Raw genomic sequence first — 22,999 nt, forward strand, 5'->3', positions numbered from 1 at the left:
CCTCCCCAGCTCTAGCCCAACTCCTACTTACCTGCCAGGTGAGATACTATGATCATGAAGGTGCTTCTCCCAGGGCAAGGCTCACCCATTGCACTCTGGGTGTGCTGCTTCTGCGATTTCCCCAAATGTGGGAAACTTGACTGCATAATTTGTGTTTCCCCTGGTCGGCTCTCGTATAATTCAGATCTCTTTGTCTCAGGTCTCTCTCCAGCCTAGTTTGCTGTCTGTTTCTACTTCTCTTTTCTTGAGCCGCTCCCTTCTATGCCCTTGCGCACTATCCTGACTTCTCCCGTCTGCTTACTTCGTGCCTTCCAACGCACAATGCAAACTACAGGTAGTGCTGCAGGACCCACACCCTTTTACTTGCCTTACAGAGCGTCTCTGGAGCAGTTACAGTGCCCAGCTGCTGCAAGAAATCAGCTTGAATGCTTCAGGGGCTGGGGAATAGCCAACATGAGCCCCACACCGAAGGAGGGTGGAGGTGTGTAATGCGAACTAGGGGTCATCCAAGCGCCGCAAAAGGCCGCCATGCCCTGCACGCCCCTTGTCTCTTTTCATATGCAGACGAGGGTTGAAGCCAACTTTGACCCACTGTTTGGATGACATCACCATATGCAAATCCATCTGCTGCAGGCCTTCCCCCAGGAATGCTTGCACTAGTTGTTGCATTTGGTTTGTTGTTTGGGGGTGCTTCAGTATTAGGCAGCCTTCTGCCCTCCCATGTTCATCTGAAAATATGTGTTCTCCCTGCAGTTGTTGTCCTCAGATGAGAGTTCCCTTGTGCTGCCTCAGTTGAATCTCCTTTACTTGACAGAGATGTGCCTGAGCAGCGGCCCTCCCCAGCCCTATCCCAAATCATACTTATTTTGCATAGGCGATACCATGGTCATGAAGATTGTTCTCCCAGGGTGAGGTTCATTCATTGCATTCTGGGTATGCTGACCCCTGTGATTTCCCCAAATGTGGGAAACTCGACTGCATTATTTGTGGTAGTGGGGGACTGTGTTTGTGCTTTCCTCTGGTCAGCTCTGGTAAAAATCAGATTTCTTTATCTCAGATCTTCCTCTAGCCTTGTTCTTCTTTCGAGAGTTCCCTTGTGCTGCCTCAGTTGGATCTCTTTCACTTGACAGGGGGGTGCCCGAGCAGCGACCCTCCCCAGCTCTAGCCCAACTCCTACTTACCTGCCAGGTGAGATACTATGATCATGAAGGTGCTTCTCCCAGGGCAAGGCTCACCCATTGCACTCTAGTTGTGCTGCCCCTGTGATTTCCCCAAATGTGGGAAACTTGACTGCATAATTTGTGTTTCCCTTGGTCGGCTCTCGTATAATTCAGATCTCTTTGTCTCAGGTCTCTCTCCAGCCTAGTTTGCTGTCTGTTTCCACTTCTCTTTTCTTGAGCCGCTCCCTTCTATGCCCTTGCGCACTATCCTGACTTCTCCCGTCTGCTTACTTCGTGCCTTCCAACGCACAATGCAAACTACAGGTAGTGCTGCAGGGCCCACACCCTTTTACTTGCCTTACAGAGCAGCTCTGGAGCAGTTACAGTGCCCAGCTGCTGCAAGAAATCAGCTTGAATGCTTCAGGGGCTGGGGCATAGCCAACATGAGCCCCACACCGAAGGAGGGTGGAGGTGTGTAATGCGAACTAGGGGTCATCCAAGCGCCGCAAAAGGCCGCCATGCCCTGCACGCCCCTTTTCTCTTTTCATATGCAGACGAGGGTTGAAGCCAACTTTGACCCACTGCTTGGATGGCATCACCATATGCAAATCCATCTGCTGCAGGCCTTCCCCCAGGAATGCTTGCACTAGTTGTTGCATTTGGTTTGTTGTTTGGGGGTGCTTCAGTATTAGGCAGCCTTCTGCCCTCCCATGTTCATCTGAAAATATGTGTTCTCCCTGCAGTTGTTGTCCCCAGATGAGAGTTCCCTTGTGCTGCCTCAGTTGAATCTCCTTTACTTGACAGAGATGTGCCTGAGCAGCGGCCCTCCCCAGCCCTATCCCAAATCATACTTATTTTGCATAGGAGAGACCATGGTCTTGAAGATTGTTCTCCCAGGGTGAGGTTCATTCATTGCATTCTGGGTATGCTGACCCATGTGATTTCCCCAAATGTGGGAAACTCAACTGCATTATTTGTGGTAGTGGGGGACTGTGTTTGTGCTTTCCTCTGGTCAGCTCTAGTAAAAGTCAGATTTCTTTGTTTCAGTTCTTCCTCTAGCCTTGTTCTTCTTTCGAGAGTTCCCTTGTGCTGCCTCAGTGTGTATGGTTATTAATCAAAAGGTTGGTGGTTCAATCCCACTAAGGGACGTAATTGACCTTGTTATCAGATTTTGGTGATCTTTAAGTAGACAAGTCAAAATTTCAAACCCCCTGTTATGGTGTAGGGTACCTGGCCTTCTCTGATGTAATCAGAGTTAGATTTGATTCAGTGATTTTATAAAAACAGCTAGGAAGCACAATTTAGCAGTGGGTTGCAGAGAAAAAGAAATATGCTGGCAAAAAAATCCAATTGAGTGATTAAACAGCTCTTCATTTTCTGGCTTTATTTTTATGCTAACAAATTTGTTCTCTGAAAAGTGTCCACAAAGCCAAGTCTCTGATTAACACCTTTGTAGGGATGGTTTTTCACCTATTACTAAATTAAACTTGCTTCATTGGAAAGGCAGCAAGATGCATCCTCATTTCAATGTCTACTGAAATAATACAGGTTGACACCAGGAAACATTAACGCCACTGCATCCTTGCTGCTTTCGCATGTGGAAGTCTGTTTAATGTGAAAACAAGGTGATATCTAATTAGCACACAGGTAAGGAATTAAGAAAATCTTTATTTAAGGGTGAAGGTGTTTCTCACAAAATCGTTGCCCCAATGCATCATTGAAATTCAAGCTGGAAAGATGATTTTAATATATCACTTGTACATTTTGTATTGCTCTTCTGGTGACAATGTAGTTTGTTTTTGTCAATTACCATTTTAATAATCGGGTAAAGAAAATTAATTGGATTTTTGAAAGAAAACAATACTGTCAATATACTATTAAAACAAATTAAAATGGTAAAAGTTATTGTACTTTAAGTAAAAATAAAAGAGCAAAAATATCAATCCCAGTTTTGGATTACTTTAATTAACAAAAAAAAATGCATATAGCAGAGGATAGTTTCAATCTGCCTACCTCTGGGTTATGGGCCCAGCATTTTTCCATTGCAGTACTCTGCTGCACATGTAAGTGCAAGAGATCCTGAAGCACTCACTCATCATGGGAAAGTACCAATGTGTTTCTTCGTTGGTTGATGGAAGAAACATCTTACAAAAACTCTCCAGATTATTGACTTTTTAAAGTTTTTCTAGGAAACGTTCTAGATGAATGCTTATTAGCCTTTGTCAGTATGTACGTTTGTAAAGTGTCTCTGTGGCGCAATCTGTTAGTGTGTTTGGTTATTAATCAAAGGGTTGGTGGTTCAATCCCACCCAGGGATGTAATTGACCTTGTTATCAGATTTTGGTGATCTTTAAGTAGACAAGTCAAAATTTCAAACCCCCTTCTTATGGTGTAGGGTACCTGGCCTACTCTGATGTAATCAGAGTTAGATTTGAATCAGTGATTTTATAAAAAAAACAGCTAGGAAGCACAATTTAGCAGTGGGTTGCAGAGAAAAAGAAATATGCTGGCAGAAAAATCCAATTGAGTGATTAAACAGCTCTTCATTTTCTGGCTTTATTTTTATGCTAACGAATTTGTTCTCTGAAAAGTGTCCACAAAGCCAAGTATCTGATTAACATATTTGTAGGGATGGTTTTTCACCTATTACTAAATTAAACTTGCTTCATTGGAAAGGCAGCAAGATGCATCCTCATTTCAATATCTACTGAAATAATACAGGTTGACACCCGGAAACATTAACGCCACTGCATCCTTGCTGCTTTCTCATGTGGAAGTCTGTTTAATGTGAAAACAAGGTGATATCTAATTAGCACACAGGTAAGGAATTAAGAAAATCTTTATTTAAGGGTGAAGATGTTTCTCACAAAATCGTTGCCCCAATGCATCATTGAAATTCAAGCTGGAAAGATGATTTTAATATATCACTTGTACATTTTGTATTGCTCTTCTGGTGACACTGTAGTTTGTTTTTGTCAATTACCATTTTAATAATCGGGTAAAGAAAATTAATTGGATTTTTGAAAGAAAACAATACTGTCAATATACTATTAAAACAAATTAAAATGGTAAAAGTTATTGTACTTTAAGTAAAAAAAAAAGCTAAAATATCAATCCCTGTTTTGGATTATTTTAATGAACAAAAAAAAAATGCATATAGCAAAGGATAGTTTCAATCTGCCTACCTCTGGGTTATGGGCCCAGCATGCTTCCATTGCAGTACTCTGCTGCACATGTAAGTGCAAGAGATCCTGAAGCACTCACTCATCATGCGAAAGTAACAATGTGTTTCTTCATTGGTTGCTGGAAGAAACATCTTACAAAAACTCTCCAGATTATTGACTTTTTAAAGTTTTTCTAGGAAACGTTCTAGATGAATGCTTATTAGTCTTTGTCAGTATGTACTTTTCGCAAAGTGTCTCTGTGGCGCGATCGGTTAGTGTGTTCAGCTATTAATCAAAAGGTTGGTGGTTCAATCCCATCCAGGGACGTAATTGACCTTGTGATCAGATTTTGGTAATATTTAAGTAGACAAGTCAAAATTGCAAACCCCCTCTTATGGTGTAGGGTACCTGGCCTTCTCTGATGTAATCAGAGTTAGATTTGATTAAGTGATTTTATAAAAAAAACAGCTAGGAAGCACAATTTAGCAGTGGGTTGCAGAGAAAAAGAAAAATGCTGGCAGAAAAATCCAATTGAGTGATTAAACAGCTCTTCATTTTCTGGCTTTATTTTTATGATAACAAATTTGTTCTCTGAAAAGTGTCCACAAAGCCAAGTATCTGATTAACATCTTTGTAGGGATGGTTTTTCACCTATTACTAAATTAAACTTGCTTCATTGGAAAGGCAGCAAGATGCATCCTCATTTCAATATCTACTGAAATAATACAGGTTGACACCAGGAAACATTAACGCCACTGCATCCTTGCTGCTTTCTCATGTGGAAGTCTGTTTAATGTGAAAACAAGGTGATATCTAATTAGCACACAGGTAAGGAATTAAGAAAATCTTTATTTAAGGGTGAAGATGTTTCTCACAAAATCGTTGCCCCAATGCATCATTGAAATTCAAGCTGGAAAGATGATTTTAATATATCACTTGTACATTTTGTATTGCTCTTCTGGTGACAATGTAGTTTGTTTTTGTCAATTACCATTTTAATAATCGGGTAAAGAAAATTAATTGGATTTTTGAAAGAAAACAATACTGTCAATATACTATTAAAACAAATTAAAATGGTAAAAGTTATTGTACTTTAAGTAAAAAAAAAAGCTAAAATATCAATCCCTGTTTTGGATTATTTTAATGAACAAAAAAAAAATGCATATAGCAAAGGATAGTTTCAATCTGCCTACCTCTGGGTTATGGGCCCAGCATGCTTCCATTGCAGTACTCTGCTGCACATGTAAGTGCAAGAGATCCTGAAGCACTCACTCATCATGCGAAAGTAACAATGTGTTTCTTCATTGGTTGCTGGAAGAAACATCTTACAAAAACTCTCCAGATTATTGACTTTTTAAAGTTTTTCTAGGAAACGTTCTAGATGAATGCTTATTAGTCTTTGTCAGTATGTACTTTTCGCAAAGTGTCTCTGTGGCGCGATCGGTTAGTGTGTTCAGCTATTAATCAAAAGGTTGGTGGTTCAATCCCATCCAGGGACGTAATTGACCTTGTGATCAGATTTTGGTAATATTTAAGTAGACAAGTCAAAATTGCAAACCCCCTCTTATGGTGTAGGGTACCTGGCCTTCTCTGATGTAATCAGAGTTAGATTTGATTAAGTGATTTTATAAAAAAAACAGCTAGGAAGCACAATTTAGCAGTGGGTTGCAGAGAAAAAGAAAAATGCTGGCAGAAAAATCCAATTGAGTGATTAAACAGCTCTTCATTTTCTGGCTTTATTTTTATGATAACAAATTTGTTCTCTGAAAAGTGTCCACAAAGCCAAGTATCTGATTAACATCTTTGTAGGGATGGTTTTTCACCTATTACTAAATTAAACTTGCTTCATTGGAAAGGCAGCAAGATGCATCCTCATTTCAATATCTACGGAAATAATACAGGTTGACACCAGGAAACATTAACGCCACTGCATCTTTGCTGTTTTCTCATGTGGAAGTCTGTTTAATGTGAAAACAAGGTGATATCTAATTAGCACACAGGTAAGGAATTAAGAACATCTTTATTTAAGGGTGAAGATGTTTCTCACAAAATCGTTGCCCCAATGCATCATTGAAATTCAAGCTGGAAAGATGATTTTAATATATCACTTGTACATTTTGTATTGCTCTTCTGGTGACAATGTAGTTTGTTTTTGTCAATTACCATTTTAATAATCGGGTAAAGAAAATTAATAGGATTTTTGAAAGAAAACAATACTATTAAAACAAATTAAAATGGTAAAAGTTATTGTACTTTAAGTAAAAATAAAAGAGCAAAAATATCAATCCCAGTTTTGGATTACTTTAATTAACAAAAAAAATGCATATAGCAGAGGATAGTTTCAATCTGCCTACCTCTGGGTTATGGACCCAGCATGCTTCCATTACAGTACTCTGCTGCACATGTAAGTGCAAGAGATCCTGAAGCACTCACTCATCATGGGAAAGTACCAATGTGTTTCTTCATTGGTTGATGGAAGAAACATCTTACAAAAACTCTCCACATTATTGACTTTTTAAAATGTTTCTAGGAATCATTCTAGATGAATGCTTATTAGCCTTTGTCAGTAAATACTTTTGCAAAATGTCGCTGTGGCGCAATCAGTTAGTGTGTAAGGCTATTAACCAAAAGGTTGGTGGTTCAATCCCACCCAGGGACTTAATTGACCTTGTTATCAGATTTTGGTGATCTTTAAGTAGACAAGTCAAAATTTCAAACCCACTGTTATGGTGTAGGGTACCTGGCCTTCTCTGATGTTTAGATTTGATTCAGTGATTTTATAAAAACAGCTAGGAAGCACAATTTAGCAGTGGGTTGCAGAGAAAAAGAAATATGCTGGCAGAAAAATCCAATTGAGTGATTAAACAGCTCTTCATTTTCTGGCTTTATTTTTATACTAACAAATTTGTTCTCTGAAAAGTGTCCACAAAGCCAAGTCTCTGATTAACACCTTTGTAGGGATGGTTTTTCACCTATTACTAAATTAAACTTGCTTCATTGGAAAGGCAGCAAGATGCATCCTCATTTCAATGTCTACTGAAATAATACAGGTTGACACCAGGAAACATTAACGCCACTGCATCCTTGCTGCTTTCGCATGTGGAAGTCTGTTTAATGTGAAAACAAGGTGATATCTAATTAGCACACAGGTAAGGAATTAAGAAAATCTTTATTTAAGGGTGAAGATGTTTCTCACAAAATCGTTGCCCCAATGCATCATTGAAATTCAAGCTGGAAAGATGATTTTAATATATCACTTGTACATTTTGTATTGCTCTTCTGGTGACAATGTAGTTTGTTTTTGTCAATTACCATTTTAATAATCGGGTAAAGAAAATTAATTGGATTTTTGAAAGAAAACAATACTGTCAATATACTATTAAAACAAATTAAAATGGTAAAAGTTATTGTACTTTAAGTAAAAATAAAAGAGCAAAAATATCAATCCCAGTTTTGGATTACTTTAATTAACAAAAAAAAATGCATATAGCAGAGGATAGTTTCAATCTGCCTACCTCTGGGTTATGGACCCAGCATGCTTCCATTACAGTACTCTGTTGCACATGTAAGTGCAAGAGGTCCTGAAGCACTCACTTATCATGGGAAAGTACCAATGTGTTTCTTCATTGGTTGATGGAAGAAACATCTTACAAAAACTCTCCACATTATTGACTTTTTAAAATGTTTCTAGGAATCGTTCTAGATGAATGCTTATTAGCCTTTGTCAGTATGTTCTTTTGCAAAGTGTTGTTTTGGCGCAATCAGTTAGTGTGTAAGGCTATTAACCAAAAGGTTGGTGGTTCAATCAGGACTTAATTGACCTTGTTATCAGATTTTGGTGATCTTTAAGTAGACAAGTCAAAATTTCAAACCCCCTGTTATGGTGTAGGGTACCTGGCCTTCTCTAATGTAATCAGAGTTAGATTTGATTCAGTGATTTTATAAAAACAGCTAGGAAGAACAATTTAGCAGTGGGTTGCAGAGAAAAAGAAATATGCTGGCAGAAAAATCCAATTGAGTGATTAAACAGCTCTTCATTTTCTGGCTTTATTTTTACACTAACAAATTTGTTCTCTGAAAAGTGTCCACAAAGACAAGTCTCTGATTAACACCTTTGTAGGGATGGTTTTTCACCTATTACTAAATTAAACTTGCTTCATTGGAAAGGCAGCAAGATGCATCTTCATTTCAATGTCTACTGAAATAATACAGGTTGACACCAGGAAACATTAACGCCACTGCATCCTTGCTGCTTTCGCATGTGGAAGTCTGTTTAATGTGAAAACAAGGTGATATCTAATTAGCACACAGGTAAGGAATTAAGAAAATCTTTATTTAAGGGTGAAGATGTTTCTCACAAAATCGTTGCCCCAATGCATCATTGAAATTCAAGCTGGAAAGATGATTTTAATATATCACTTGTACATTTTGTATTGCTCTTCTGGTGACAATGTAGTTTGTTTTTGTCAATTACCATTTTAATAATCGGGTAAAGAAAATTAAGTGGATTTTTGAAAGAAAACAATACTATTAAAACAAATTAAAATGGTAAAAGTTATTGTACTTTAAGTAAAAATAAAAGAGCAAAAATATCAATCCCAGTTTTGGATTACTTTAATTAACAAAAAAAATGCATATAGCAGAGGATAGTTTCAATCTGCCTACCTCTGGGTTATGGACCCAGCATGCTTCCATTACAGTACTCTGCTGCACATGTAAGTGCAAGAGATCCTGAAGCACTCACTCATCATGGGAAAGTACCAATGTGTTTCTTCATTGGTTGATGGAAGAAACATCTTACAAAAACTCTCCACATTATTGACTTTTTAAAATGTTTCTAGGAATCATTCTAGATGAATGCTTATTAGCCTTTGTCAGTAAGTACTTTTGCAAAGTGTCGCTGTGGCGCAATCAGTTAGTGTGTAAGGCTATTAACCAAAAGGTTGGTGGTTCAATCCCACCCAGGGACTTAATTGACCTTGTTATCAGATTTTGGTGATCTTTAAGTAGACAAGTCAAAATTTCAAACCCACTGTTATGGTGTAGGGTACCTGGCCTTCTCTGATGTTTAGATTTGATTCAGTGATTTTATAAAAACAGCTAGGAAGCACAATTTAGCAGTGGGTTGCAGAGAAAAAGAAATATGCTGGCAGAAAAATCCAATTGAGTGATTAAACAGCTCTTCATTTTCTGGCTTTATTTTTATACTAACAAATTTGTTCTCTGAAAAGTGTCCACAAAGCCAAGTCTCTGATTAACACCTTTGTAGGGATGGTTTTTCACCTATTACTAAATTAAACTTGCTTCATTGGAAAGGCAGCAAGATGCATCCTCATTTCAATGTCTACTGAAATAATACAGGTTGACACCAGGAAACATTAACGCCACTGCATCCTTGCTGCTTTCGCATGTGGAAGTCTGTTTAATGTGAAAACAAGGTGATATCTAATTAGCACACAGGTAAGGAATTAAGAAAATCTTTATTTAAGGGTGAAGATGTTTCTCACAAAATCGTTGCCCCAATGCATCATTGAAATTCAAGCTGGAAAGATGATTTTAATATATCACTTGTACATTTTGTATTGCTCTTCTGGTGACAATGTAGTTTGTTTTTGTCAATTACCATTTTAATAATCGGGTAAAGAAAATTAATTGGATTTTTGAAAGAAAACAATACTGTCAATATACTATTAAAACAAATTAAAATGGTAAAAGTTATTGTACTTTAAGTAAAAATAAAAGAGCAAAAATATCAATCCCAGTTTTGGATTACTTTAATTAACAAAAAAAAATGCATATAGCAGAGGATAGTTTCAATCTGCCTACCTCTGGGTTATGGACCCAGCATGCTTCCATTACAGTACTCTGTTGCACATGTAAGTGCAAGAGGTCCTGAAGCACTCACTCATCATGGGAAAGTACCAATGTGTTTCTTCGTTGGTTGATGGAAGAAACATCTTACAAAAACTCTCCAGATTATTGACTTTTTAAAGTTTTTCTAGGAAACGTTCTAGATGAATGCTTATTAGCCTTTGTCAGTATGTACGTTTGTAAAGTGTCTCTGTGGCGCAATCTGTTAGTGTGTTTGGTTATTAATCAAAGGGTTGGTGGTTCAATCCCACCCAGGGATGTAATTGACCTTGTTATCAGATTTTGGTGATCTTTAAGTAGACAAGTCAAAATTTCAAACCCCCTTCTTATGGTGTAGGGTACCTGGCCTACTCTGATGTAATCAGAGTTAGATTTGAATCAGTGATTTTATAAAAAAAACAGCTAGGAAGCACAATTTAGCAGTGGGTTGCAGAGAAAAAGAAATATGCTGGCAGAAAAATCCAATTGAGTGATTAAACAGCTCTTCATTTTCTGGCTTTATTTTTATGCTAACGAATTTGTTCTCTGAAAAGTGTCCACAAAGCCAAGTATCTGATTAACATATTTGTAGGGATGGTTTTTCACCTATTACTAAATTAAACTTGCTTCATTGGAAAGGCAGCAAGATGCATCCTCATTTCAATATCTACTGAAATAATACAGGTTGACACCCGGAAACATTAACGCCACTGCATCCTTGCTGCTTTCTCATGTGGAAGTCTGTTTAATGTGAAAACAAGGTGATATCTAATTAGCACACAGGTAAGGAATTAAGAAAATCTTTATTTAAGGGTGAAGATGTTTCTCACAAAATTGTTGCCCCAATGCATCATTGAAATTCAAGCTGGAAAGATGATTTTAATATATCACTTGTACATTTTGTATTGCTCTTCTGGTGACACTGTAGTTTGTTTTTGTCAATTACCATTTTAATAATCGGGTAAAGAAAATTAATTGGATTTTTGAAAGAAAACAATACTGTCAATATACTATTAAAACAAATTAAAATGGTAAAAGTTATTGTACTTTAAGTAAAAAAAAAAGCTAAAATATCAATCCCTGTTTTGGATTATTTTAATGAACAAAAAAAAAATGCATATAGCAAAGGATAGTTTCAATCTGCCTACCTCTGGGTTATGGGCCCAGCATGCTTCCATTGCAGTACTCTGCTGCACATGTAAGTGCAAGAGATCCTGAAGCACTCACTCATCATGCGAAAGTAACAATGTGTTTCTTCATTGGTTGCTGGAAGAAACATCTTACAAAAACTCTCCAGATTATTGACTTTTTAAAGTTTTTCTAGGAAACGTTCTAGATGAATGCTTATTAGTCTTTGTCAGTATGTACTTTTCGCAAAGTGTCTCTGTGGCGCGATCGGTTAGTGTGTTCAGCTATTAATCAAAAGGTTGGTGGTTCAATCCCATCCAGGGACGTAATTGACCTTGTGATCAGATTTTGGTAATATTTAAGTAGACAAGTCAAAATTGCAAACCCCCTCTTATGGTGTAGGGTACCTGGCCTTCTCTGATGTAATCAGAGTTAGATTTGATTAAGTGATTTTATAAAAAAAACAGCTAGGAAGCACAATTTAGCAGTGGGTTGCAGAGAAAAAGAAAAATGCTGGCAGAAAAATCCAATTGAGTGATTAAACAGCTCTTCATTTTCTGGCTTTATTTTTATGATAACAAATTTGTTCTCTGAAAAGTGTCCACAAAGCCAAGTATCTGATTAACATCTTTGTAGGGATGGTTTTTCACCTATTACTAAATTAAACTTGCTTCATTGGAAAGGCAGCAAGATGCATCCTCATTTCAATATCTACTGAAATAATACAGGTTGACACCAGGAAACATTAACGCCACTGCATCCTTGCTGCTTTCTCATGTGGAAGTCTGTTTAATGTGAAAACAAGGTGATATCTAATTAGCACACAGGTAAGGAATTAAGAAAATCTTTATTTAAGGGTGAAGATGTTTCTCACAAAATCGTTGCCCCAATGCATCATTGAAATTCAAGCTGGAAAGATGATTTTAATATATCACTTGTACATTTTGTATTGCTCTTCTGGTGACAATGTAGTTTGTTTTTGTCAATTACCATTTTAATAATCGGGTAAAGAAAATTAATTGGATTTTTGAAAGAAAACAATACTGTCAATATACTATTAAAACAAATTAAAATGGTAAAAGTTATTGTACTTTAAGTAAAAAAAAAAGCTAAAATATCAATCCCTGTTTTGGATTATTTTAATGAACAAAAAAAAAATGCATATAGCAAAGGATAGTTTCAATCTGCCTACCTCTGGGTTATGGGCCCAGCATGCTTCCATTGCAGTACTCTGCTGCACATGTAAGTGCAAGAGATCCTGAAGCACTCACTCATCATGCGAAAGTAACAATGTGTTTCTTCATTGGTTGCTGGAAGAAACATCTTACAAAAACTCTCCAGATTATTGACTTTTTAAAGTTTTTCTAGGAAACGTTCTAGATGAATGCTTATTAGTCTTTGTCAGTATGTACTTTTCGCAAAGTGTCTCTGTGGCGCGATCGGTTAGTGTGTTCAGCTATTAATCAAAAGGTTGGTGGTTCAATCCCATCCAGGGACGTAATTGACCTTGTGATCAGATTTTGGTAATATTTAAGTAGACAAGTCAAAATTGCAAACCCCCTCTTATGGTGTAGGGTACCTGGCCTTCTCTGATGTAATCAGAGTTAGATTTGATTAAGTGATTTTATAAAAAAAACAGCTAGGAAGCACAATTTAGCAGTGGGTTGCAGAGAAAAAGAAAAATGCTGGCAGAAAAATCCAATTGAGTGATTAAACAGCTCTTCATTTTCTGGCTTTATTTTTATGATAACAAATTTGTTCTCTGAAAAGTGTCCACAAAGCCAAGTATCTGATTAACATCTTTGTAGGGATGGTTTTTCACCTATTACTAAATTAAACTTGCTTCATTGGAAAGGCAGCAAGATGCATCCTCATTTCAATATCTACGGAAATAATACAGGTTGACACCAGGAAACATTAACGCCACTGCATCTTTGCTGTTTTCTCATGTGGAAGTCTGTTTAATGTGAAAACAAGGTGATATCTAATTAGCACACAGGTAAGGAATTAAGAACATCTTTATTTAAGGGTGAAGATGTTTCTCACAAAATCGTTGCCCCAATGCATCATTGAAATTCAAGCTGGAAAGATGATTTTAATATATCACTTGTACATTTTGTATTGCTCTTCTGGTGACAATGTAGTTTGTTTTTGTCAATTACCATTTTAATAATCGGGTAAAGAAAATTAATAGGATTTTTGAAAGAAAACAATACTATTAAAACAAATTAAAATGGTAAAAGTTATTGTACTTTAAGTAAAAATAAAAGAGCAAAAATATCAATCCCAGTTTTGGATTACTTTAATTAACAAAAAAAATGCATATAGCAGAGGATAGTTTCAATCTGCCTACCTCTGGGTTATGGACCCAGCATGCTTCCATTACAGTACTCTGCTGCACATGTAAGTGCAAGAGATCCTGAAGCACTCACTCATCATGGGAAAGTACCAATGTGTTTCTTCATTGGTTGATGGAAGAAACATCTTACAAAAACTCTCCACATTATTGACTTTTTAAAATGTTTCTAGGAATCATTCTAGATGAATGCTTATTAGCCTTTGTCAGTAAGTACTTTTGCAAAATGTCGCTGTGGCGCAATCAGTTAGTGTGTAAGGCTATTAACCAAAAGGTTGGTGGTTCAATCCCACCCAGGGACTTAATTGACCTTGTTATCAGATTTTGGTGATCTTTAAGTAGACAAGTCAAAATTTCAAACCCACTGTTATGGTGTAGGGTACCTGGCCTTCTCTGATGTTTAGATTTGATTCAGTGATTTTATAAAAACAGCTAGGAAGCACAATTTAGCAGTGGGTTGCAGAGAAAAAGAAATATGCTGGCAGAAAAATCCAATTGAGTGATTAAACAGCTCTTCATTTTCTGGCTTTATTTTTATACTAACAAATTTGTTCTCTGAAAAGTGTCCACAAAGCCAAGTCTCTGATTAACACCTTTGTAGGGATGGTTTTTCACCTATTACTAAATTAAACTTGCTTCATTGGAAAGGCAGCAAGATGCATCCTCATTTCAATGTCTACTGAAATAATACAGGTTGACACCAGGAAACATTAACGCCACTGCATCCTTGCTGCTTTCGCATGTGGAAGTCTGTTTAATGTGAAAACAAGGTGATATCTAATTAGCACACAGGTAAGGAATTAAGAAAATCTTTATTTAAGGGTGAAGATGTTTCTCACAAAATCGTTGCCCCAATGCATCATTGAAATTCAAGCTGGAAAGATGATTTTAATATATCACTTGTACATTTTGTATTGCTCTTCTGGTGACAATGTAGTTTGTTTTTGTCAATTACCATTTTAATAATCGGGTAAAGAAAATTAATTGGATTTTTGAAAGAAAACAATACTGTCAATATACTATTAAAACAAATTAAAATGGTAAAAGTTATTGTACTTTAAGTAAAAATAAAAGAGCAAAAATATCAATCCCAGTTTTGGATTACTTTAATTAACAAAAAAAATGCATATAGCAGAGGATAGTTTCAATCTGCCTACCTCTGGGTTATGGACCCAGCATGCTTCCATTACAGTACTCTGTTGCACATGTAAGTGCAAGAGGTCCTGAAGCACTCACTTATCATGGGAAAGTACCAATGTGTTTCTTCATTGGTTGATGGAAGAAACATCTTACAAAAACTCTCCACATTATTGACTTTTTAAAATGTTTCTAGGAATCGTTCTAGATGAATGCTTATTAGCCTTTGTCAGTATGTTCTTTTGCAAAGTGTTGTTTTGGCGCAATCAGTTAGTGTGTAAGGCTATTAACCAAAAGGTTGGTGGTTCAATCAGGACTTAATTGACCTTGTTATCAGATTTTGGTGATCTTTAAGTAGACAAGTCAAAATTTCAAACCCCCTGTTATGGTGTAGGGTACCTGGCCTTCTCTAATGTAATCAGAGTTAGATTTGATTCAGTGATTTTATAAAAACAGCTAGGAAGAACAATTTAGCAGTGGGTTGCAGAGAAAAAGAAATATGCTGGCAGAAAAATCCAATTGAGTGATTAAACAGCTCTTCATTTTCTGGCTTTATTTTTACACTAACAAATTTGTTCTCTGAAAAGTGTCCACAAAGACAAGTCTCTGATTAACACCTTTGTAGGGATGGTTTTTCACCTATTACTAAATTAAACTTGCTTCATTGGAAAGGCAGCAAGATGCATCTTCATTTCAATGTCTACTGAAATAATACAGGTTGACACCAGGAAACATTAACGCCACTGCATCCTTGCTGCTTTCGCATGTGGAAGTCTGTTTAATGTGAAAACAAGGTGATATCTAATTAGCACACAGGTAAGGAATTAAGAAAATCTTTATTTAAGGGTGAAGATGTTTCTCACAAAATCGTTGCCCCAATGCATCATTGAAATTCAAGCTGGAAAGATGATTTTAATATATCACTTGTACATTTTGTATTGCTCTTCTGGTGACAATGTAGTTTGTTTTTGTCAATTACCATTTTAATAATCGGGTAAAGAAAATTAAGTGGATTTTTGAAAGAAAACAATACTATTAAAACAAATTAAAATGGTAAAAGTTATTGTACTTTAAGTAAAAATAAAAGAGCAAAAATATCAATCCCAGTTTTGGATTACTTTAATTAACAAAAAAAATGCATATAGCAGAGGATAGTTTCAATCTGCCTACCTCTGGGTTATGGACCCAGCATGCTTCCATTACAGTACTCTGCTGCACATGTAAGTGCAAGAGATCCTGAAGCACTCACTCATCATGGGAAAGTACCAATGTGTTTCTTCATTGGTTGATGGAAGAAACATCTTACAAAAACTCTCCACATTATTGACTTTTTAAAATGTTTCTAGGAATCATTCTAGATGAATGCTTATTAGCCTTTGTCAGTAAGTACTTTTGCAAAGTGTCGCTGTGGCGCAATCAGTTAGTGTGTAAGGCTATTAACCAAAAGGTTGGTGGTTCAATCCCACCCAGGGACTTAATTGACCTTGTTATCAGATTTTGGTGATCTTTAAGTAGACAAGTCAAAATTTCAAACCCACTGTTATGGTGTAGGGTACCTGGCCTTCTCTGATGTTTAGATTTGATTCAGTGATTTTATAAAAACAGCTAGGAAGCACAATTTAGCAGTGGGTTGCAGAGAAAAAGAAATATGCTGGCAGAAAAATCCAATTGAGTGATTAAACAGCTCTTCATTTTCTGGCTTTATTTTTATACTAACAAATTTGTTCTCTGAAAAGTGTCCACAAAGCCAAGTCTCTGATTAACACCTTTGTAGGGATGGTTTTTCACCTATTACTAAATTAAACTTGCTTCATTGGAAAGGCAGCAAGATGCATCCTCATTTCAATGTCTACTGAAATAATACAGGTTGACACCAGGAAACATTAACGCCACTGCATCCTTGCTGCTTTCGCATGTGGAAGTCTGTTTAATGTGAAAACAAGGTGATATCTAATTAGCACACAGGTAAGGAATTAAGAAAATCTTTATTTAAGGGTGAAGATGTTTCTCACAAAATCGTTGCCCCAATGCATCATTGAAATTCAAGCTGGAAAGATGATTTTAATATATCACTTGTACATTTTGTATTGCTCTTCTGGTGACAATGTAGTTTGTTTTTGTCAATTACCATTTTAATAATCGGGTAAAGAAAATTAATTGGATTTTTGAAAGAAAACAATACTGTCAATATACTATTAAAACAAATTAAAATGGTAAAAGTTATTGTACTTTAAGTAAAAATAAAAGAGCAAAAATATCAATCCCAGTTTTGGATTACTTTAATTAACAAAAAAAAATGCATATAGCAGAGGATAGTTTCAATCTGCCTACCTCTGGGTTATGGACCCAGCATGCTTCCATTACAGTACTCTGTTGCACATGTAAGTGCAAGAGGTCCTGAAGCACTCACTTATCATGGGAAAGTACCAATGTGTTTCTTCATTGGTTGATGGAAGAAACATCTTACAAAAACTCTCCACATTATTGACTTTTTAAAATGTTTCTAGGAATCGTTCTAGATGAATGCTTATTAGCCTTTGTCAGTATGTTCTTTTGCAAAGTGTTGTTTTGGCGCAATCAGTTAGTGTGTAAGGCTATTAACCAAAAGGTTGGTGGTTCAATCCCACCCAGGGACTTAATTGACCTTGTTATCAGATTTTGGTGATCTTTAAGTAGACAAGTCAAAATTTCAAACCCCCTGTTATGGTGTAGGGTACCTGGCCTTCTCTAATGTAATCAGAGTTAGATTTGATTCAGTGATTTTATAAAAACAGCTAGGAAGAACAATTTAGCAGTGGGTTGCAGAGAAAAAGAAATATGCTGGCAGAAAAATCCAATTGAGTGATTAAACAGCTCTTCATTTTCTGGCTTTATTTTTACACTAACAAATTTGTTCTCTGAAAAGTGTCCACAAAGACAAGTCTCTGATTAACACCTTTGTAGGGATGGTTTTTCACCTATTACTAAATTAAACTTGCTTCATTGGAAAGGCAGCAAGATGCATCTTCATTTCAATGTCTACTGAAATAATACAGGTTGACACCAGGAAACATTAACGCCACTGCATCCTTGCTGCTTTCGCATGTGGAAGTCTGTTTAATGTGAAAACAAGGTGATATCTAATTAGCACACAGGTAAGGAATTAAGAAAATCTTTATTTAAGGGTGAAGATGTTTCTCACAAAATCGTTGCCCCAATGCATCATTGAAATTCAAGCTGGAAAGATGATTTTAATATATCACTTGTACATTTTGTATTGCTCTTCTGGTGACAATGTAGTTTGTTTTTGTCAATTACCATTTTAATAATCGGGTAAAGAAAATTAAGTGGATTTTTGAAAGAAAACAATACTGTCAATATACTATTAAAACAAATTAAAATGGTAAAAGTTATTGTACTTTAAGTAAAAATAAAAGAGCAAAAATATCAATCCCAGTTTTGGATTACTTTAATTAACAAAAAAAAATGCATATAGCAGAGGATAGTTTCAATTTGCCTACCTCTGGGTTATGGACCCAGCATGCTTCCATTACAGTACTCTGCTGCACATGTAAGTGCAAGAGGTCCTGAAGCACTCACTTATCATGGGAAAGTACCAATGTGTTTCTTCATTGGTTGATGGAAGAAACATCTTACAAAAACTCTCCACATTATTGACTTTTTAAAATGTTTCTAGGAATCGTTCTAGATGAATGCTTATTAGCCTTTGTCAGTATGTACTTTTGCTAAGTGTAGCTGTGGCGCAATCAGTTAGTGTGTAAGGCTATTAACCAAAAGGTTGGTTGTTCAATCCCACCCAGGGATTTAATTGACCTTGTTATCAGATTTTGGTGATCTTTAAGTAGACAAGTCAAAATTTCAAACCCCCTGTTATGGTGTAGGGTACCTGGCCTTCTCTGATGTAATCAGAGTTAGATTTGATTCAGTGATTTTATAAAAACAGCTAGGAAGCACAATTTGGCAGTGGGTTGCAGAGAAAAAGAAATATGCTGGCACAAAAATCCAATTGAGTGTTTAAACAGCTCTTCATTTTCTGGCTTTATTTTTATGCTAACTAATTTGTTCTCTGAAAAGTGTCCACAAAGCCAAGTATCTGATTAACATATTTGTAGGGATGGTTTTTCACCTATTACTAAATTAAACTTGCTTCATTGGAAAGGCAGCAAGATGTATCCTCATTTCAATATCTACTGAAATAATACAGGTTGACACCAGGAAACATTAACGCCACTGCATCCTTGCTGCTTTCTCATGTGGAAGTCTGTTTAATGTGAAAACAAGGTGATATCTAATTAGCACACAGGTAAGGAATTAAGAAAATCTTTATTTAAGGGTGAAGATGTTTCTCACAAAATCGTTGCCCCAATGCATCATTGAAATTCAAGCTGGAAAGATGATTTTAATATATCACTTGTACATTTTGTATTGCTCTTATGGTGACAATGTAGTTTGTTTTTGTCAATTACCATTTTAATAATAGGGTAAAGAAAATTAAGTGGATTTTTGAAAGAAAACAATACTGTCAATATACTATTAAAACAAATTAAAATGGTAAAAGTTATTGTACTTTAAGTAAAAATAAAAGCGAAAATATCAATCCCAGTTTTGGATTACTTTAATGAACAAAAAAAAAAATTCATATAGCAAAGGATAGTTTCAATCTGCCTACCTCTGGGTTATGGGCCCAGCATGCTTCCATTGCAGTACTCTGCTGCACATGTAAGTGCAAGAGATCCTGAAGCACTCACTCATCATGCGAAAGTACTAATGTGTTTCTTCATTGGTTGCTGGAAGAAACATCTTACAAAAACTCTCCAGATTATTGACTTTTTAAAGTTTTTCTAGGAAACGTTCTAGATGAATGCTTATTAGTCTTTGTCAGTATGTGCTTTTTGCAAAGTGTCGCTGTGGCGCAATCAGTTAGTGTGTATGGTTATTAACCAAAAGGTTGGTGGTTCAATCCCACCCAGGGACGTAATTGACCTTGTTATCAGATTTTGGTGATCTTTAAGTAGACAAGTCAAAATTTCAAACCCCCTGTTATGGTGTAGGGTACCTGGCCTTCTCTGATGTAATCAGAGTTAGATTTGATTCAGTGATTTTATAAAAACAGCTAGGAAGCACAATTTAGCAGTGGGTTGCAGAGAAAAAGAAATATGCTGGCAAAAAAATCCAATTGAGTGATTAAACAGCTCTTCATTTTCTGGCTTTATTTTTATGCTAACAAATTTGTTCTCTGAAAAGTGTCCACAAAGCCAAGTCTCTGATTAACACCTTTGTAGGGATGGTTTTTCACCTATTACTAAATTAAACTTGCTTCATTGGAAAGGCAGCAAGATGCATCCTCATTTCAATGTCTACTGAAATAATACAGGTTGACACCAGGAAACATTAACGCCACTGCATCCTTGCTGCTTTCGCATGTGGAAGTCTGTTTAATGTGAAAACAAGGTGATATCTAATTAGCACACAGGTAAGGAATTAAGAAAATCTTTATTTAAGGGTGAAGGTGTTTCTCACAAAATCGTTGCCCCAATGCATCATTGAAATTCAAGCTGGAAAGATGATTTTAATATATCACTTGTACATTTTGTATTGCTCTTCTGGTGACAATGTAGTTTGTTTTTGTCAATTACCATTTTAATAATAGGGTAAAGAAAATTAAGTGGATTTTTGAAAGAAAACAATACTGTCAATATACTATTAAAACAAATTAAAATGGTAAAAGTTATTGTACTTTAAGTAAAAATAAAAGAGCAAAAATATCAATCCCAGTTTTGGATTACTTTAATTAACAAAAAAAATGCATATAGCAGAGGATAGTTTCAATCTGCCTACCTCTGGGTTATGGGCCCAGCATTTTTCCATTGCAGTACTCTGCTGCACATGTAAGTGCAAGAGATCCTGAAGCACTCACTCATCATGGGAAAGTACCAATGTGTTTCTTCGTTGGTTGATGGAAGAAACATCTTACAAAAACTCTCCAGATTATTGACTTTTTAAAGTTTTTCTAGGAAACGTTCTAGATGAATGCTTATTAGCCTTTGTCAGTATGTACGTTTGTAAAGTGTCTCTGTGGCGCAATCTGTTAGTGTGTTTGGTTATTAATCAAAGGGTTGGTGGTTCAATCCCACCCAGGGATGTAATTGACCTTGTTATCAGATTTTGGTGATCTTTAAGTAGACAAGTCAAAATTTCAAACCCCCTTCTTATGGTGTAGGGTACCTGGCCTACTCTGATGTAATCAGAGTTAGATTTGAATCAGTGATTTTATAAAAAAAACAGCTAGGAAGCACAATTTAGCAGTGGGTTGCAGAGAAAAAGAAATATGCTGGCAGAAAAATCCAATTGAGTGATTAAACAGCTCTTCATTTTCTGGCTTTATTTTTATGCTAACGAATTTGTTCTCTGAAAAGTGTCCACAAAGCCAAGTATCTGATTAACATATTTGTAGGGATGGTTTTTCACCTATTACTAAATTAAACTTGCTTCATTGGAAAGGCAGCAAGATGCATCCTCATTTCAATATCTACTGAAATAATACAGGTTGACACCAGGAAACATTAACGCCACTGCATCCTTGCTGCTTTCTCATGTGGAAGTCTGTTTAATGTGAAAACAAGGTGATATCTAATTAGCACACAGGTAAGGAATTAAGAAAATCTTTATTTAAGGGTGAAGATGTTTCTCACAAAATCGTTGCCCCAATGCATCATTGAAATTCAAGCTGGAAAGATGATTTTAATATATCACTTGTACATTTTGTATTGCTCTTCTGGTGACAATGTAGTTTGTTTTTGTCAATTACCATTTTAATAATCGGATAAAGAAAATTAATTGGATTTTTGAAAGAAAACAATACTGTCAATATACTATTAAAACAAATTAAAATGGTAAAAGTTATTGTACTTTAAGTAAAAATAAAAGCTAAAATATCAATCCCAGTTTTGGATTACTTTAATGAACAAAAAAAAAATGCATATAGCAAAGGATAGTTTCAATCTGCCTACCTCTGGGTTATGGGCCCAGCATGCTTCCATTGCAGTACTCTGCTGCACATGTAAGTGCAAGAGATCCTGAAGCACTCACTCATCATGCGAAAGTACTAATGTGTTTCTTCATTGGTTGCTGGTGAAACATCTTACAAAAACTCTCCAGATTATTGACTTTTTAAAGTTTTTCTAGGAAACGTTCTAGATGAATGCTTATTAGTCTTTGTCAGTATGTGCTTTTTGCAAAGTGTCTCTGTGGCGCAATCGGTTAGTGTGTTCAGCTATTTATCAAAAGGTTGGTGGTTCAATCCCACCCAGGGACGTAATTGACCTTGTGATCACATTTTGGTGATATTTAAGTAGACAAGTCAAAATTGCAAACCCCCTCTTATGGTATAGGGTACCTGGCCTTCTCTGATGTAATCAGAGTTAGATTTGATTAAGTGATTTTATAAAAAAACAGCTAGGAAGCACAATTTAGCAGTGGGTTGCAGAGAAAAAGAAAAATGCTGGCAGAAAAATCCAATTGAGTGATTAAACAGCTCTTCATTTTCTGGCTTTATTTTTATGATTACAAATTTGTTCTCTGAAAAGTGTCCACAAAGCCAAGTATCTGATTAACATCTTTGTAGGGATGGTTTTTCACCTATTTCTAAATTAAACTTGCTTCATTGGAAAGGCAGCAAGATGCATCCTCATTTCAATATCTACGGAAATAATACAGGTTGACACCAGGAAACATTAACGCCACTGCATCTTTGCTGTTTTCTCATGTGGAAGTCTGTTTAATGTGAAAACAAGGTGATATCTAATTAGCACACAGGTAAGGAATTAAGAAAATCTTTATTTAAGGGTGAAGATGTTTCTCACAAAATCGTTGCCCCAATGCATCATTGAAATTCAAGCTGGAAAGATGATTTTAATATATCACTTGTACATTTTGTATTGCTCTTCTGGTGACAATGTAGTTTGTTTTTGTCAATTACCATTTTAATAATCGGGTAAAGAAAATTAATTGGATTTTTGAAAGAAAACAATACTGTCAATATACTATTAAAACAAATTAAAATGGTAAAAGTTATTGTACTTTAAGTAAAAATAAAAGAGCAAAAATATCAATCCCAGTTTTGGATTACTTTAATTAACAAAAAAAAATGCATATAGCAGAGGATAGTTTCAATATGCCTACCTCTGGGTTATGGACCCAGCATG

General features: G+C 36.0%; 4 non-coding genes across 4 annotated transcripts; all 4 read left to right on the forward strand.

Annotated features, from left to right (window-relative positions):
• The first annotated feature begins 23 nt into the window (after positions 1–23).
• LOC135013080 (U1 spliceosomal RNA) lies at positions 24–186 on the forward strand. Its single transcript, XR_010211860.1, has one exon. It is a non-coding gene; the product is annotated as a U1 spliceosomal RNA (small nuclear RNA).
• Positions 187–857: 671 nt separating this feature from the next.
• Positions 858–1,021, forward strand: LOC135013070 (U1 spliceosomal RNA). The gene has a single exon (XR_010211850.1). It is a non-coding gene; the product is annotated as a U1 spliceosomal RNA (small nuclear RNA).
• A 152-nt stretch (positions 1,022–1,173) lies between these two features.
• Positions 1,174–1,336, forward strand: LOC135013090 (U1 spliceosomal RNA). The gene has a single exon (XR_010211867.1). It is a non-coding gene; the product is annotated as a U1 spliceosomal RNA (small nuclear RNA).
• Positions 1,337–2,007: 671 nt separating this feature from the next.
• On the forward strand, positions 2,008–2,171 carry LOC135013071 (U1 spliceosomal RNA). Its single transcript, XR_010211851.1, has one exon. It is a non-coding gene; the product is annotated as a U1 spliceosomal RNA (small nuclear RNA).
• Positions 2,172–22,999: the final 20,828 nt, after the last annotated feature.

This window comes from Pseudophryne corroboree, unplaced genomic scaffold, assembly GCF_028390025.1.
Source record: "Pseudophryne corroboree isolate aPseCor3 unplaced genomic scaffold, aPseCor3.hap2 scaffold_2644, whole genome shotgun sequence".
NCBI lineage: Eukaryota > Metazoa > Chordata > Amphibia > Anura > Myobatrachidae > Pseudophryne > Pseudophryne corroboree.